The sequence below is a fragment of the Phalacrocorax aristotelis genome, chromosome 3, assembly GCF_949628215.1.
Source record: "Phalacrocorax aristotelis chromosome 3, bGulAri2.1, whole genome shotgun sequence".
NCBI classification, from domain to species: Eukaryota; Metazoa; Chordata; class Aves; order Suliformes; family Phalacrocoracidae; genus Phalacrocorax; species Phalacrocorax aristotelis.
In genome coordinates, this window is record NC_134278.1 from 80,319,751 (window position 1) to 80,337,369 (window position 17,619).

Sequence of the window (17,619 nt, forward strand, 5' to 3'; positions counted from 1 at the left end):
AGCCTGTGTTGTGGTAGTAAAGGATCTGAACTGTTTAGAATAGGGTCTTAGTATGTTGAGACCATTCACTGATCATCCAAATTGGAAATTATTTGAAATGATCCAGTACTTTAAAAGACAATTCAACAGGGTTGAGTAATCCTTTTAATAAAGAAATTTTGGTTTAATAGTGTTTTAACAGTTTAAATTGCTAACAACATCTGTAAAACTGTTTTAAAAATGGGAGACAGAAAGCATTTTTAACTGTGACTCCAAGATAAGCTTTCTCCAGTTTCAGGAAGAGAGAACAATTATTCATTGGTTAATTAGCTGTAAACAACTTTTTAAAGACACATCCATTATATATGTAATTATTTGAAAAAAGCTTCAATGTTATTTGTGCTAATGCATAATTATTAGTGCTTGCTAAAAGGATTAACAGTATTTAGATGACCACTATTGTTGGAAAATATCAGAGTGGAGAGATGAGATTAGCATCAGGAAGGAGTGTGTAGTGATGAATCAAGCGTGTGCCTGCACCCCTTTAGCAGTGACAATGAACAAATCACACGTTCAGAAACAAAGCATCGCAAACTGCAACCACGCACTTTTTCATCTTCAATATTTCCGTGATATGTAAAGAAAATACATCACCGCCAAAGTATTTCTATACCCGGTAGAATACATAGTTCCTGTGATTATATTTTTTTTAAACTCCCATGGCACATTAGTCTTTTTTTTTTTTCTTTTTCTTATTTAGAACCGTGTAGTCCCTTTATTATTGCGTAGCTGAGTGGCAACTTTACAATGCCCTCGGTACATCCATTTACTAACTGTTACACCTAATTTACTGAGAAGATGTAAAGTCATAGTGAAATCTATTTAGGCTTTTGTAATGTGCGGACTGGAGCACTGTTTATAGTAATTAGCATATGAATGAAAGGAATAATATTTTAAACACTTAAATATTTTTAATATCGGTCAAGGGAAACTGTAATGTTTGTCCTAATGCATTGCAAATTCCAAATAAGACATCACAGAAACATGCCTGAAATGTGTGCTGTTTTATGCCTGTGCTTATCAAAACCAGGTTTGACTGTATATACTAGAACTACACTGGAAGAGGCAATTCAGGGCCACGTCAATAAGAACTTAAGCATCTGAATGACCTAATTCTGCCCCAGCCATAGTTGTGTTGTACTTAAATTGTTACGTTGGGCGTATCTAACACAGTAATCTATGTTAAACAGAGACCTGATATTTAACGTGCCAAGTCACCACATTTCTGTGGAGTTATAATTTTTCAGAGCCATTTGTGTAAGTGGCTAGCCACAGAAGCATGATAAATGGTGTAACAGGAGTGCTACAGATTCCCCTGCAAGGTCCACGAATGTGCTTTAGCCCTGACCTGGAAGGATTGACCTGAGCAATGGGAGATTGTTCAGACTCCATGAATTGGCTGCTTTTCAGATGCTGCCAGTAATGATACTAATTGCTGACATTTGTAGCGGTCGGTTCTGTGATACAGGCACCTGTACCATGTCAGGATTTCTGATCTTTTAAACAAGAAAACAGCTCTCAATTTTCTCTTATGAAGCTGGAGGAACAGTGTCTGACAGCTCTGAAGGAATACCATGGGTGATTTTAGCATTTCAGTTCATTGGATATTTTTAATTCTCCGGAGAATGTTAAGGAGAAATTGTGCACTTTCATTTCTATGATTTCTTTAAAGCAATGATTATGTGGAAGCATTTTAGGGGATGGAATTTTTGTAACTGTTTTAGTTGACAAGGAAATTATTCCATTTTAAGGGATTTGTGTATTTAAGCATAGATGATTATTTAGGAGGTTTGGTTGCTGCAAATTGGAAGCCTTGTAGCTCAATTTACTAATTTATTTTGTGATCTGTGACTGAACCGAGTAAAAATGCAAATAGCACAAGCCCTTTACATTTTATCGCCGGATCAGTTTACTGATGGGAGGATCAGAGTCACTAAACAGTTCAACACTCTTGTGATTTCTAAGTGGTCAGATACTAAAAGCACCTATAGTGAAGCCTATAGAAAAGCTTGCACAGACAGAGGTTTTAATGGAATTCAGTATTTATTTGTTTCTGACTTGGAATGCAAGAGCAAGATGTTATTGTCCATTGTAGGGGTGATATTTTTTTCTCCCATCACATGTGGCACTGAGCCATTGTGTCGTGTTGCAGCATGCTCATGTGTTAAGAGGAAACAACTGGTGAAGCCAGAAAGAAAGACTGAAGGCTTAACTGGGTGTTGTAATTTCCTTTTGACTACACCTCTTTTCAGAGAGCATTAAAAAACCCTATCATCTCTTACTTCTGTCACTGTTATTTTTAACTGATGTTCCCCCATGTTTTTTAGGGGGTTTTGTTTGTTTAAAAGTATTACAGCTGTTTATTTGCAAGTCAGTCTTAGCAGTGTTGTCAACACCGTTTTGGAGCCAGTGCTAGGACACAGTCTTTCTCCTGGTGAAACCGGATGAAGTTGGGCTCTTGCCTCCTAAGGAAAGAGATTTGGGTCTGTTAATACCTATTTTTGCAGATCCAGCAGAGGGAGCAGAAGTCCACCGATGGGGTTGCTTTGGACGAAACATTTGGGGTGGCAGATGGGTTGGCAAAAATTGCTTGTGGAGGTGGGGAACTGCATGAATCATTCTCCCCATATTCTCAGAAAACTGCTCAGTTAAAACACTAAAGATTGCTCTGTAATAAAGTAATTTTTCATGTCCTGGAACTTCTTTTTTTTTTTTTTCTTTAAATTCTCCATGAGTTGGTCCCATATTATAGCAGTTCATTAAAACTATTTCCAGCGCTAACAGGAGTGTAGTGATCCCAATTAGCCAGCAGATAATTGTTTTAGTAGGGAATAACACCCAGTCATGTCTTTGCACATCAGCTCCCCTGCCATTTTGCTACATTTGTGAATATACATCAGAAGAATTGACTAAACTGGTTTTGAGTGTGCCATACGTAAAATGAAAACTGATGTTTGTGTCCATACTAGCTGCAATTATGCTGGTTTGTGCAACTAGGATTTGTAGTAATATCGTTAATCTTTACCAGAATGTAATTTAAGGGGGTCAAATTTAGAGCTGGACTATGAGATATGGCCCCCTTTAAAAATAAAAATTAAAAGGAAGCGAGCAAACAAAAAACCCCAAAAGATTAGCCATAGTACTTCAGTGTTATTTTAAGGTACATGCAATTGTTGCACATGTGTTATTAGTGTTGTTACTTCTGCCTGAAATGGGGTAACAGTGCATTATAGCAGAAACAGGTGATGTGGGGCTTGCTGCTAAAGATGGCAGCGGGTGGATTTTGATTTAAGTACAACAGGGCTGGGAGCCATGGCATTTTTGAAGATAGACAAGGGAGAATATTCTGCTGATTTCTGAAATCAATGAGACCAAGCAGCCCACCAGCAATGGTTTTGACTCCTTAAAAGCAGTGTTTCCTGCTGCTTCTAGAACTCTATTGGCAAGTTAAGCCCAGTCTGGTGAAGTTAAAATAAATTTATCTGTATAAGCATATATGAATGCATGGCACATGATCCTTCAGAATTTGCTGATTTTGATATGAGCCAGGCAGAATTGCACATGAATCGTATGGCTGGGCAGAATCACAGCTGCAAAAACTAATCCCAAGATAACCAGTAAAAAAGCAAAAATTATTCTCAACTGATGTGCTGCAGTGTGAGGATTCACCTAACCTCCCAAACCACCCAGAAAGTATTTGCTGGCTTGGGTCCAGTGTTTCCTCATTCTTTGTCTTGAATTTCTTTGAGGTATAGGCTCAATATTCCTCTCATGAATTGAGGTTCAGTTGCAGCTGAGATATCAAAAAAAAAAGCCACTAGTGTTTCCTGAAAAAGGTCTGTCCAAAGTTCCAAGGTGACTAGCAAGAAATACCTATGCAAATGCAATACCATGGATTGAGTTGCTTTAGGGAGCTGAGTGCGTGGACTTACACATGTCTACATTCATGGAATTGAAAATATCAAATGGGAAATCTACATGAATGGCGCTTTCTGATTTGCTTATGAAGGGCACTTTATGCGAGTACTCTTAGGATATCTTTTTTTTTTTTTTTGAGGGAAGCAGAGTGATGACTCCAAACCTCATGAACTAAAACTTATAGGAAACTCACGTGAATCTCATGGGCTAAAACTGTCATGAACACATTAAATAAAACTATATTTTGGGTTCTCATTTTCTTTCTGTTGGCAAACCTGAAGATCATGTAGAGATCACATTTCCAAATCTTTCTCTAGAGCTGTGAAGGCTAGAAACTCACTTTTTATATGAAAATATAGACCTTTTTTTTTTAAGCAAAGATTTTGAAAAACTGGGGCATTAGAAGATATCCAGATATTGTGAGACTGATAATTGTTAAGAGTTTCAACATAGCTGCCACTCAGCATACAAGATAGTCCTATGAAAGGAGAGATGTGTGCAGCCAGGGCTTCCTCTATCAGAGAGCATGGAGCAATGTTGTACAAGCTTAGAAAAAGGAGTCTGTGAGAAAATAAAGGTAGAGTAGCCAGCTCACTGGAAACCAGTTTTCTTTAAATAGTGTTTTTGCACTATAAACAGTGCTTCAGGTTTTTTAGAAATTTAGATTTGATAATTATTTTAGACTCCATCCAACCCATTTGACTTCTTAAAAAAAAATGAAATGAATGCTTGGTTTTATTATTATTTTAACTTCCTTTTTCCCCCGCTTCTCTTTTATGTTAGACAAGTGTGACAATGGAGAAAAAGAAAAGGGCAGTTTGGGGACAGGAGGTTGTAGATCCAATATATCTTAGTTGATGAAGGCAGCTTTCTTTTTTTCAGATGAATTAATTCAAAGTTATCTCCCTCTCCCAAGGAAAAATAAACAAACCCACCCAAAAACATACTCCTGCATGAAAGAAAAAGTTCAAACTTTCCCAAAAGTAACTTTTTTACTTAGAAGACAATCACCCTTCCTTGGCTACCTTGTTGACAAACAGGTGTGGGATTTTGCTTTGCTTAAGCAGTAAACCTTACAGCTGGACATAAACCTGGCTCATTACAAAAGGACATCTCCTAGAGAGATGCTATTTTATTTCCTTTCTCACAACAGGTGTGATTTTTCTGAAGATCGTTGAGTTTCCTGATTCTATGGACTAAAACCTTATGTGGGCCTGATGTGCATCTGCTTCCCCTTCTATCTCACCTCTTCCAATTATCCTAATGAGGAAATCCTGTGCATCATTAGCTCCTGCACACCACCTCCTTGCAGTGCTTCTTGCCTCCTAAACCCTCCCTTGTCTGCTGGGAGGGAGGCAGGCAGGGGTGGAGGTGCAAGGTCCACCCACAAATCTGGCAGAAACTGTGACTGTGTCTTCGGTAGGTACCAAAATCTGAACATTTGCTCTGTGCAAAGCTTGCAAGACGCCTGGGCTGTTGGTAACTCAAATGCAGTTGAGGTGCTGATGAACTGAAGTTTGGTCTGCCATGGGACTATATAGTCATTGTAGAAAGGAAGGAGAGAGGCACAAATGATTGTAGGAAGGTTAGGGAGACCGGAGGCTTTCTATGAGTCTTAATACCTTTGGAGTGGTGTTTCTTTTACTCCCCAGCTAAAGGGGGAGCTTGAGGCAGTGGCCATAGATACTGTTGGAAAGGTGAGTGGATGGCTGTTACAACAGAAGGTTTCATAACATTGTGGTCTTCTGTAACTCAGAGTTGATGGCTTTTTGCTGATTAAAGGAACAAAGGCAATCCTGTCATAACAACAATAAACTAAAATAGAACAAAAACCTCCAAGTCTACACATTAATGGAAAGAATCAGAGAATGGAAAATGAAACAAAAGCTAGGATATTCAGAATGCAATCTTACAACGTTTCTGGCATAAGATGCTGTGGCTTTTTTAACTTTATTCTCTAAGCTAAAGATGGAGTTGTCAGCCTTAACTTTGAATTTTCTTGCTTTTAGCAGTTTGCGTTAAACATTAATGTTATTGAAAATAGCTTTTTATCCCTGTGTATTAAGGGTTTGTTTGCCAAAATCTCTGCTCACAAATGCATGAATTTAGCAGCTAGCAAACATCAAAGCAAGGAGATTTCTCAGCTCAAAAAGTTATCTTTAAAATTGAAGATTAGTCTTTCACTGTATACTTTTTGTGAATAATTATTAGAATCTATAACAAACACTTAGTCTCTGTTGTTCTGTCTATTGTATTGAAAGAGATATGCCTTGATTGTATCTTTTTAATTAACTCTTGCTGTGTTTTACTGAAGTTCAAAGCATTAAGCATTGTTTATGTAAGCACCATGACATTCAGGTTGCCTGAAAGAAGTAAATAAAACTGTAGGTCAAACTGTATTAATGTGTCTTGCCAGCTATTATTATGTCCGCTTTTGAATAACATTTATTCTGTAATTGATGGTTGTCAGCCTGTAATTTCCATAGTTACATTCTGAACACTTCAAGTTTTCCCTAGTTTTTGTAGTGTTTACACCATATATAGTCAAAGATTAAAGAAAAATGGAAAAATTAGTTACCAGTTTTTATTTGACCAGCTCAATCTTTCTCTATTCAGGGGAATCACTCCAGTTATTTGCCAAGTTCATATATCTATAATATTCTTTTAGATTCAATTTTCTGTCCTTTACTTTTCTCCATTTCATATTTACTTTATTCTTTGTGGTCATCCCATCTAATCTGTCTATGTCTACCTAATTGGCCTAATATATCCATGTATCATTTCTTAAATGATTTTATTACTGAAATGACACTTAGCATTTGATACTTAAGCATACATTACAAAAGCTTAATTCTCCCATTAGTGGATCAAACTTCCATACTGCTCCCACATTCGGACTGCTTCGTGAGTTAAAGAAGCCTCGTAATGCAGATCTATTGTTTTAATCTGTACTAGTGAGTGGAAGCCACCGTACAGATGTGGGTCACTTATGCTCCAGCATTGACTAGAGGCTCTGGGTGGTGAAGATGCAAGATTTCCTTTCACTGTGCAACTTAACTTTTATCTTTAAGGCCTTGCTTCTGCAAAGGAAGCTTAAAAATTAAACTTTTCAGCCACTTTTGGCATCCATAATGGACTGCAGATGTTTTAGAAGCTTCTGTGGCTTTTTGCTACCCATTTTATGTCCAACTTTACCAAATTAACTTCTCTTTGTTTCAGCTTCCTTCAACAAAATAATTGACTTCTGAGAAGTGCATAGCTAACAAGAACATCTCTCAAATTACATCCATTCTTACCCTCTCCTTTCCTGAGCTTTTCCAGGTATTTAACGGTTCTTGACTTGGAGCTCTTCTTCCTAAATAGAGCCTCTGCTATTGTCTTCTGTCTAGACACCAGTGGTGGCAGCGTTTTCCAGAACTTGGCTGCTTCATTCCCATTTTTCCAGACTCCCTTGATTCCCTAGGATCTAGGAAAGTTTTCTACCTTTTTTTTTTCTAGAACTGCTATTAAAATTCCTGCAAGATAGCATGGATTTGCTCTATTTCTTTTCCTGTTCCTCCTATTCATCTTCATGTCACCATGTAGTCATGCATCTGACATGGTGTGACTTTTCTTTACTGTAGCGCTTGCAGTTTCTGTCGAGACAAGTCATGGTGTGATGCTATGTCTCTCTATCAGGCTACCTCAACACTTTCTCACAGGATTTCATATTTCTCTATCATACCTCTCTGTCCTTGTTCTGTGTATGTTTTCAAATTATTTGAATTTTTTTTTTTTTTTTTGCTATGAGCTCTTCGAGCCTGGGAAGTGCCTGACAAATCTGTTGTTAAAAATATTTTGGATAAAAAAAGCTATTTTTTTGTTGAATGGTTTGTATGTAGAACTTTTTTTTTAAACTCAAGCCTGTGGTTTGCTTACAAGAGGTTGTTAAAGAGAATTCCATTGTGTTTCTCTAGTGAAGCATAGCTATCCAGTTAAATATGTTGTAGGGGCACTGGATAGTATAGCACTTAAGGGATGTTGAATTTTATTTTGGATATGTTTTTGTATTTCTTTATTGTGGCAGAGACTTTATGGTGATAGGGTGGTAGGGAACTGAAGTGTCCGGTTCCATGTTATGGTTAACAGAGTGGCCTGCAGTTACGTTCCTTGGTATTAGATTCTTCTTTCTTTTTCTTTTCCTTTGTCTTTTTTTTTCTTTTATAAGCTTGATAGGTCGCAGTTGAAGTTCATTGACTTGTCTTTGTCATGGGCAGAATTCAAGTCCTAGGTCAAATTAAAAACTGACGTATTACCGTTATGTCTGTACTTTTATAGCGCATTCCTCTTCTACGGAAAGCCAAATAAATACCTATTTGCATGCTTTGGATTGCTAAAACCAAAGAAACAAAGCAAAAGAGACAATTTTTACTATATCATAAATGAACTGATGCTGAATAGTAAACCTCATCATTCCTGTACAAGTCTGTTAAACAAATGAAAATAGGTAAGCCTTCCTCTCTCTTTTGTCTCTTATTTAAGAAAATGGCGTGATCTCAGGAGAACATCTTTAAGAGAGCCTAAGTGCACAGAATGACAGTTACAAATAATTTTATACAACAGACAGGCAAATTGTGCTGATTGTCTGTATTTAAAAAAAAAAGGGGGGGGGGGGGGGAAGCCAAAAAGCCTGGCCTAAAAGACTACAGTAAATCACAAAAGTGATCTCAAGTGAACAGAGATAGATTTCTGGAATACGGTGTGCAATGAAACCACTGACCTCTTATACAAGGGTTCATGTCTTTTTCTACAGAAACAGATGGGTAATAGCATAATGCTGAAATCATGCTCTACATAATATGGACCTAGTGATTGCAGACCTGATTGCTTGCCATATGGTTGCTGAAGGGTTGAAGAGAAAATGGGATGATATGCAAACCCTTAAAAGCAACATTTTTATTGAATGGCCATTACATTAAAACCCAAACTCTGCAAATGAAGGAAAGAACTGTGGTGAATAATGATGAAATAACAAAACAATAAAAGAAGAAACACAATAGCATGCTTTTGTTTTCAATATGCAAAATAGTACTTTTTTTTGTTGTTATTTTGCATTGTGTTATGAGCATGTGGTGGAAAGTTGGTGGGACATTGCTGCCTGCAGGGCACAAATACAGTATAGTGGAGCATTGCCGTATTCACTAGGTGAGACAGAAAAAGAAAATAACCACTTGTCTCAAAGGAAAAGCTTCTGAGTTAAACACTAACTAAAGTATGTAACTTACATACATGAACCACGTTACTGAGAGGCTGGTGGGAAGCCTTCATGAGACTTGCATTTTTGGGAAACTTCTGTAGATGATTTACACTTTCCTGAAAAAAAGGTTGCTTTTCTCACAAATTTTTTTTACTTATTTTTTTTTCTTGGTACATCCTTTTTACTGGTAAATAGCCTATCTTATGATTTGGTGGGTTTGGTTTTTTTTGTTTGTTTTTTTTTGTGTGTGTGTTTGTAGTTGTTTGTTTATTTGTGGTGGTTGTGGCTTTTTTTTTTTGACACCTGTCAGTAAGTTGCTCAGTGTAGTTAGGAGAAATGTGTAAAGAGCTAGTGTGTAAGTCCTCACCAATGCATACATGTCTAGAAGAGGCTTCTTCCTAGGAAGATTATACATAGTACTCAGCAATGTGACCACAACTTCATGGCCGTTCCTACTTTCATGCTGGGAGTAAGTGTATATGAAAATGTGACGTGGTGAGAATGATGGTAAGACTTTGAAAACGATGAGACAGAAACAGGGTCTGAAATCCTGCTCCCTGGGCTTTTATTGTACAACATTTGAATAGCAGGCCCAGTCTAGTCTCTTTTGAGGGATTAATGGCTCACTCTGTTTGGCATCATGGACTGATGAAAGCTATAAATTTCACTCAGTCTACAGATTATGGAAGTTTGGAGTTAAATAACATGCCCCACTACAATCTGGCTGGACGTTGCCTCCTCTAGAGGCTCAGTTGTGCATGGACATATAGATAGCCAATTGCTTAGTGCGGAGTGCACCTTAATGGCTTTTAGGTCAAAAGATGCCAAAAAGATATTTTTGTTCATAATGTGAGGTTAAAACCTCCCATCATGATGTATCCTTGTTCTGTCGGGAGACACTCCTCATTCTGCAAGGCACATCTAGTCCCTGCTCTCTAGCACACAGACATCACAGAATCCCAGCTTGGAAGGGACCTCAGAGATCATCTAGTCCAACCCTTCTAGGAAGAGCACAGTCTAGACAAGATGGCCCAGCACCCTCTCCCAACGACTCTTAAAGGTGTCCAACGTGGCCGCGTCAACCACTTCCCTGGGGAGATTATTCCAATGGGTGACTGTCCTGACTGTGAAAAATTTCCCTCTGGTGTCCAATCGGAATCTCCCCAAGAGCAACTTGTGTCCATTCCCCCTTGTCCTCTCCATGTGACTCCTTGTAAAAATGGAGTTTGTCTTCTTTGTAGCTACCCCTTAAGTACTGGTACATGGGGATGAGATCCCCTCTGAGCCTCCTTTTCTCAAGGCTGAACAAACCCAGTTCTCCCAGCCTATCCTTGTATGGCAGCTTCCCAGTCCTCTGATCATCTTGGTGGCCCTTCTCTGGACCCCTTCCAGCCTGTCCACATCCTTTTTGTACAGTGGGGACCAGAACTGTACGCAGTACTCCAGGTGTGGCCTGACAAGCGCTGAGTAGAGCGGGATAATGACTTCTTTCTCTCTGCTGGCGATGCCCTTTTTGATGCAACCCAGCATCCTGTTGGCCTTCTTGGCTGCAGCAGCACACTGTTCGCTCATGTTGAGCTTCCTGTCCACCAGGACCCCCAGGTCCCTTTCCACAGAGCTGCTCTCCAGCCAGGTGGATCCCAGCCTGTGTTGCACTCCCGGATTATGTTTTCCCAGGTGCATGACCTTACGCTTGTCCTTGCTGAACTTCATAAGGTTCTTGCTGGCCCACTCTTCCAGCCTATCCAGATCTCCCTGCAGAGCAACTCTCCCTTCTGGAGTGTCTACTTCCCCACTCAACTTGGTGTCATGTGCAGACTTCATCAGGCTATACTTGATGCCGGTATCCAGATCACTTATGAAGATGTTGAATAACATTGGGCCCAATATCGATCCCTGGGGGACTCCACTTGTGACAGGTTGCCACTTGGAAAAGGAGCTATTTACCACCGCCCTTTGGGTGCAGCCTGTCAGCCAGTTCCCCACCCACTGCACAGACCACTTGTCTAGGCCATAACGCATTAATTTCTCCAGGAGGAGACTATGGGGGACCGTATCAAAGGCCTTGGGGAAGTCCATGTAGGCAATGTCCACTGCCAACCCCATGTCAACCAGGCAAGTCACTTTGTCATAGAAGGCCACCAGGTTTGTCAAGCACGATCTGCCTTTAGTGAAGCCCTGTTGGCTTTTCCCAATCACGTGCTTTATTTGACTTGTGATGGCCCCCAGGAGGATTCGTTCCATAACTTTCCCAGGGATTGAAGTAAGGCTGGTGGGCCTATAGTTACATGGATCCTCCCTCGAGCCTTTCTTGGAGATAGGGGTAACATTTGCCTTCCTCCAGTCCTCTGGGACATCCCCGGTTCTCCACAACTTCTCGAAGATTATGGAGAGCGGCCTTGCAATGACGTCAGCCAGCTCTCTCAACACCCTCGGGTGGATGGCGGCAGGGCCCTTTGATTTGTGGGGGTCAAGTTCCTGTAGTAATTCAGGTGCTAACTCCACTGATGGGTTCTCGGTGTTTGGATCATCCGGCAATTTTGTTTCGAAAGCCTGGGACCCAACAGTGTTGGTAAAGACAGAGGAGAAGACATGTTTAGAAAGGGATGGCTAAGCGGTTACCATTTCATTTTAGCAAGTATAATGTTCCCTCTGCCGTGCTGTGTGGATATACTGCCTCACATGTGAGTACCACAACAGGTACAGTTGCCCACTCTACACCATGCTGCTTGAGAGCTTCCAAGATGAAGACAGGGTAATATAGCTATCTCGATTAATCACTACTAAATACAGACTTCCTTAGCTTGACAGGCTTGTCTGATGCATCCCATAAATCACTATTTGTTTGACTGCAAGAATGGAAAATATTTATTTGAACAATCATTTTCAAAGAGAAATCTTCCACAGGTGTGAACCTCAGGATCATCCTTGGGATTGTTAGGCTTTTCATCAGCTGCCCACCTCACTTTTCTTTCATTTGGAGGCCTAAAGACACGTGACAAGCAGCATATTCTGGTATTTAAGAGATTTTAAGTATGGCAAAACAGATTTTCGTATGATGAGAAGAGATTTCCTTCAGCCTATAAAACTGATTCTCGTACTTCTTGACTAGTGACATGCTGGCTGTGTGGCAGCAATAAGTTTTGCATAACTTTTAAGAGCCTGTGCTGACCTACTTAACAGGCAACTACTGCTACATAATGTATTTAGGTCAAGTATTGTGTTTGAGCTTATCATCAATCTTGTAATAGCCCAGCTCACTGTGAAAGCCACAGGTACGTGATTGATGCAAACATTCTATAGGATAGAAAATATTCTTGTCATCTTCTTAAAGGAAGGCCCATCATTGTGGTGGTGGTATTTGTTATTTTTATTGGAGAGTCATCAAGGATTGCCAATCACAGTCCCATCCCCCCCCAACCTGTGCTGTTGCACCACTAGTTTGTCTCCCTATGTTACCTGGTTAAAAGGATGTCCAAAACCACCTGTAAAAAGTTATTTTTATCTTTTTTAATAGGTCCTTTGGGGTAGACAGTACACATGGCAGTTTAAAATCTTAATTTGTACCATAACAGGCTACTGACCAGTTTTTACTTTCAAAATAACAAAATTGGTGGGTTTACAATCCTGTATGCTGTATGCAAATACAGAGGGGGTCCCATGCAAATACAGAGGGGGTCCCTTGCAAATACTAAATAGTTGTGAATCATCCGTTTTTTAACTGATGCTAGTTTTTAGAGAACTGTGTGTTGCAGCAGTTACAGTGCATGCGTTTAGGGAGCGCCTGTACCTTTGGTCTGGCTGTGCAGCACTATGAAGTGGAAACCAGATCACCATATACAGGTGCATGCGCCCTGTCTCCTGTACTCCAGCTCTGGTGGGAGAGACTGATTTTTGCGTATTACTGATAAGACTGGACTAAGGAATCATTTTTCAAAAGCAACATGCTTCCTTTTGCTCCTGCCATAGTTGCAGTTGGTGTTCTAGCCCATGCTTTGGGCAGACTCTTAAAGCATGTATTTTAATAAAGCAACACCAGCATACTTAGTCGTCCATATAATATTAGGGTAGTGCATGTTGGTTTGTGCAGTAAATTGTTGCAAAGTTATATGACATCTTAATGCTCTGACAGGATGTGAAAGACAATAACACCACTGAAAAGACCAGAAAAGGCCCTTTATAGCTACTGAGTAATATATTACATTTTAACACAGTATATACAAGCAAAATGGGATAAAGTATAAAATCAACAAAATAATTATTTATACCAGATGTTATATATTTTATTGGAATCAACTGTACAACCTCACAAAGTGGTGTGAACTGGTTTTGATGTGGTATTCATTACTTCCAAGACCTGCAGACACCTGCAGTCCAAGTTCGAATCCGCCCTTGGGGCTGATGAAATGCTGTCTTTCTTGTGTGTAATTTTGTAAAAACATTACTCTGGGGGAAACTCCTCGATCTATTGTGTGAACGGACTTGCAGGGATCTTTCCTAGTGCCCAAAATGTGCCAATGTGGGGGACCCATGATGGGCTTTTAAAATGTACAGGTTGGTCCCTGCATAAAAATGCTTCTAAAATGGACATATATAGTGCTGTGGATCTGAAAATTAATACTGCACTTTTTAGCAGTATATTATAATGTATGAACTGGGAAGGAAGAGTTACATGGTAATGAAATACACATGATAGAAAGTCCGATTTATACATGGATCCTAAGTGTTTGGCAGCTTGCATCCTTCACATCCTTTTTAAATGCTGTGCAAACATTATCAGTTCATATGACAAATTAATTTGTGCTGTCTGCTTCTGTGTTTTACACAGAACTTCCACAATGTTATATGTTTCTTTAAGTACTTTTGGCGTGCGGAAAAACAAAACAAAACAAAAACCCCAATTAGTTGCAGTATAGTACCTTTTTCACACGGGAAAAGTAGTGAGCCTTCACTCTGAGCTCCCTCACTTTGAGGGTCTTAAATTACACCTTAATGTTATTTTAGTGTGGTTTAATTTATGATACAGCTGGACTTTTCCAACAGACCTTATTTCCAGAGTTTTGGCTTATCATGTTGAAAGATTACTTTAAAATGGTGGGCTTTCATTCTTGCTAAATAGTAATAATAAAAAGTTAAGCATCTTTGATAGTGGATTTTGATGATACTCAGAAATATCTGTTTTGCATTTTTCTGCAATAAATAAGATCGTCAAAACTCAGAAAGAATTTCTCCAATGTAATTTCATTTCAGTAAGGAGTTGTGAGTTGTTTGCCTTGAGTTCGCTGATACCAGAATGGGAATGAGTGGGCAGAGGTGAAATTCCTTCTGTCAAACACAAAGTCGATGGGGGGAAAATAGGGAGGTGGTTGTATGTAAAATAGACACACTTTAGTGTCTGCTTACACACTAATTTATTTATACATATGACAAGAGGAGTACTTCTTAGTCAGGATAACATAAATAACCATAGCACAAAATGTTTTAGGAAGCATACTTGAAATTACAATGTTGTCTGAGGTAAATTCAGGAATTATGCAAGATGACAGTCATTCTTTTCAGTTGTCTAAATGCAAACAATTACACTATTTATTTTAGGGACATAGTTGTATTTCCCAAGCTGTTATTGCAGCTGAACGTTGGGTACGTATATTACCTTGTCTTGCTCTTTTAAAGGTCTCTGTGTGGTTGAAAGGAAGGGAGGGAAGAGGACCGAGATGGGAGGATTTCATTCAGATATTATTCTATAAAGATTGCTGAGTTATCTTTTGAGCAGGTACGCAGAGGCTAAGCACTGTTGGAAAATTTGCAAGAGTTGCTTGTTTCCTTTGTTGTGGAAGTTAATATTTGCTAGGTGTAAGTCCACTGGGCCAGTTGATGTAAAATGAAGCATGTTCTGATGTGAACAGTCAGCCTCAGAATCTGGTCTTGAACGTTCAAATTCCTGTTGCAGATGCCTTTGATTCCAAAATTTGAGGAAAAAACTAGGGAGAACATTCTCTAATGTAGGATGGGGTGGTTCTACATTTTTATGATAGCTTTTCTCTTTAAATTTCTTAGGATGTGCCTTCTAATCTTTTAGCTGTCTTTTTCTTTTATGTTTAGTGATTCAGCAGCATATCGATTGGTCCCTTTCTCCAAACATTTTGAAACACTTGAAACCATTTCTTGCCACATTGTTATTTATAGCGTTTCACTAAATTAAAAAATGCTACTTTCCCTTTGCAGGTATATGCATCATTTATAGTCTGGCTTCATTATATTCTGTACTGTATAAACTCCTGTAGGAGAGTGGTTATGTAATGCTCTTATGTCATTACATTTACACGCATTAAATTCCTGGCAGAATCATATCCACTGTAACAAAAGGTTCATTAGCAGGATAAAAATGATTGGCTTGGGAAACTACTAGAAGTGAGACAAATTTTCAGGCTGATATTGTTGATATGCAATTATATATTGTGTACAGAGTTGATCTGGGATTAGCTAATCCCAAATGACAAGTATAAATGGGATAGAAGTAGTTCATTCAAATCTCTTTCTGTAGTCATAACTTTGAATAGAAGTTATCATCATTAAATCTACAGTGTATATAAGGGCGACTCACTGAAGTTAATAGAGCAATGCCATTTACACCACATGGGAGCTTTACATAATACTAGCACTTACTTTGCAAACTGCAAATATAGAGGAAAAAAAAAAGTTACTCAGTACACCTTATTTACATGTGCAACTAGTGCGAAACGAATTTATAGCCTCAATTCTGTTATGCATTTAAATATGTTCTTTATTCTTCTACCTCCTCTCTCCTGTCGTTGAAGTGTAATGGTGGGTGCTTTCAGAGAGAACACCTGGGCAAATTCTTTTGCAGAATGTCATGGCTCTGCCTGAACCAACTTTGGAAATTGATCATTTTAGTTTTGTTGAAATGGCAGTTAAATAGGAGGAATATATCAAGAGTTAAAACTTCATTACTGGGGAGCAATAAAAATGCATCAAGCCTGGAATATTGTCTAGAAGATCAGATTTCTTGGTTATGCTGACACTTTAAAGAAATATGTTTATTTAAGGAATAGAAATTCTATACAGTGGAATACTACAGTGATAGATTGCATTCTAGTTAGGCTTTCTCTGATGTTCTAATTTTATCACCCAACAACAGACTGTTGCTACCCATATGGAAGTCAACCGAAAAACCGAAAAAAGGGACAAAAATAATACTATGGGAAAAATCTGCCTTAACTTTTCTCTAGTACTTCAGTGGGGCTGATGCTGAACAGTGTTTGAAGCCTGAAAACACTTAATTGTATTTGTAAGCACATTTTCACTGGGTTCTAGCAAGGAATGGCCAGGTATAGATGTGCTAGAGGAAGCTCAGAGAAACTTAACTGCTTGTAGTTTGAGTGGATGAGAAGCAGGGGACACTTTGAGTTTTATGAAAAACTGGAAATAAGAACACTTACAAGTCTCCAGACTTACATGTCTGACAACTTACCTAAATTTAGATGTTATGGCTGTTTTCATAACCTGAAAATTCTTCTTGTACAAGTGTAGATTCTTAAAAAGGGCTACCTGGGAAACACTGTGATAAATATGTCTAGTTACTCCCAAGTTGCGAGGAAGGGATTTTTAACATATTTCACAACAAATTGCTACTTGTTCTCAGTTTTGCAGATGGTTTCCCAGGTTGACTTGTTAGAATGATAAGGAAGGACAAAAGCTCATTTGGCAGAACAGGAACTCTGTCATTACTCATGTTGAGAGTGTCTGTCTTGCTCTTGCTTATCTACTTCTGTGTTTGCGCACTGACTACTCTATGGATAGTTTCTTCTGGTTTCAGTTATGGGGGACATTCTTGTGGGATGATGAGGTGTCTACAGCTTGAATTGTCAGTGCTGAATAATACATACATGCTTGCTGCCATTGCAGTTGCTGCAAGAGAAAGAGAGAAGCCTTGAAGGATGAAGTGTAAAGTCACAAGTTGATTTCCAGCCTGGCCAATGTGACCACAAGTGCCTTCTATGAAGAACAAGAAAGCAGAAAGCCTGCCTTTATAGGAAAAAAAATTATTTATTTATAGAGGTATATTGTAACTCGTGTTTTGAGCCAAAGTTATCTGTCACAATAAATCAGTGTGGAATTCTACAGGAAGGAAAAATATATCTCTGTATTCAAGGCCATGCTGTGCTTTTTAACTGGTCTCAACTAGGTGAAGGCTGTCATGCATTTACTTTCACTCTCAAGCACCTTTGAGAATGCTCTGTGGAAGGAGGGTGCCGAAGTTTGATCTTCAGCTATTGATAACTCTTTGAAATATATGTATCAAGGATGCTGGAGGTTTTGAGACATCTGCTCTCAAGTGTCACTTTTGAAAACAAGGTGAGGGGAGTTAAAACAAATTACTTGGCACACCTTACTGCTTTAGTTCC

The 17,619-nt window shown here is 38.9% G+C and overlaps 1 long non-coding RNA gene across 2 annotated transcripts in view; it reads left to right on the forward strand.

Annotated features, from left to right (window-relative positions):
- LOC142054929 (uncharacterized) overlaps positions 1 to 17,619 on the forward strand; it is a 210,489-nt gene that overhangs the window by 108,084 nt on the left and 84,786 nt on the right. The window lies entirely within an intron of this gene.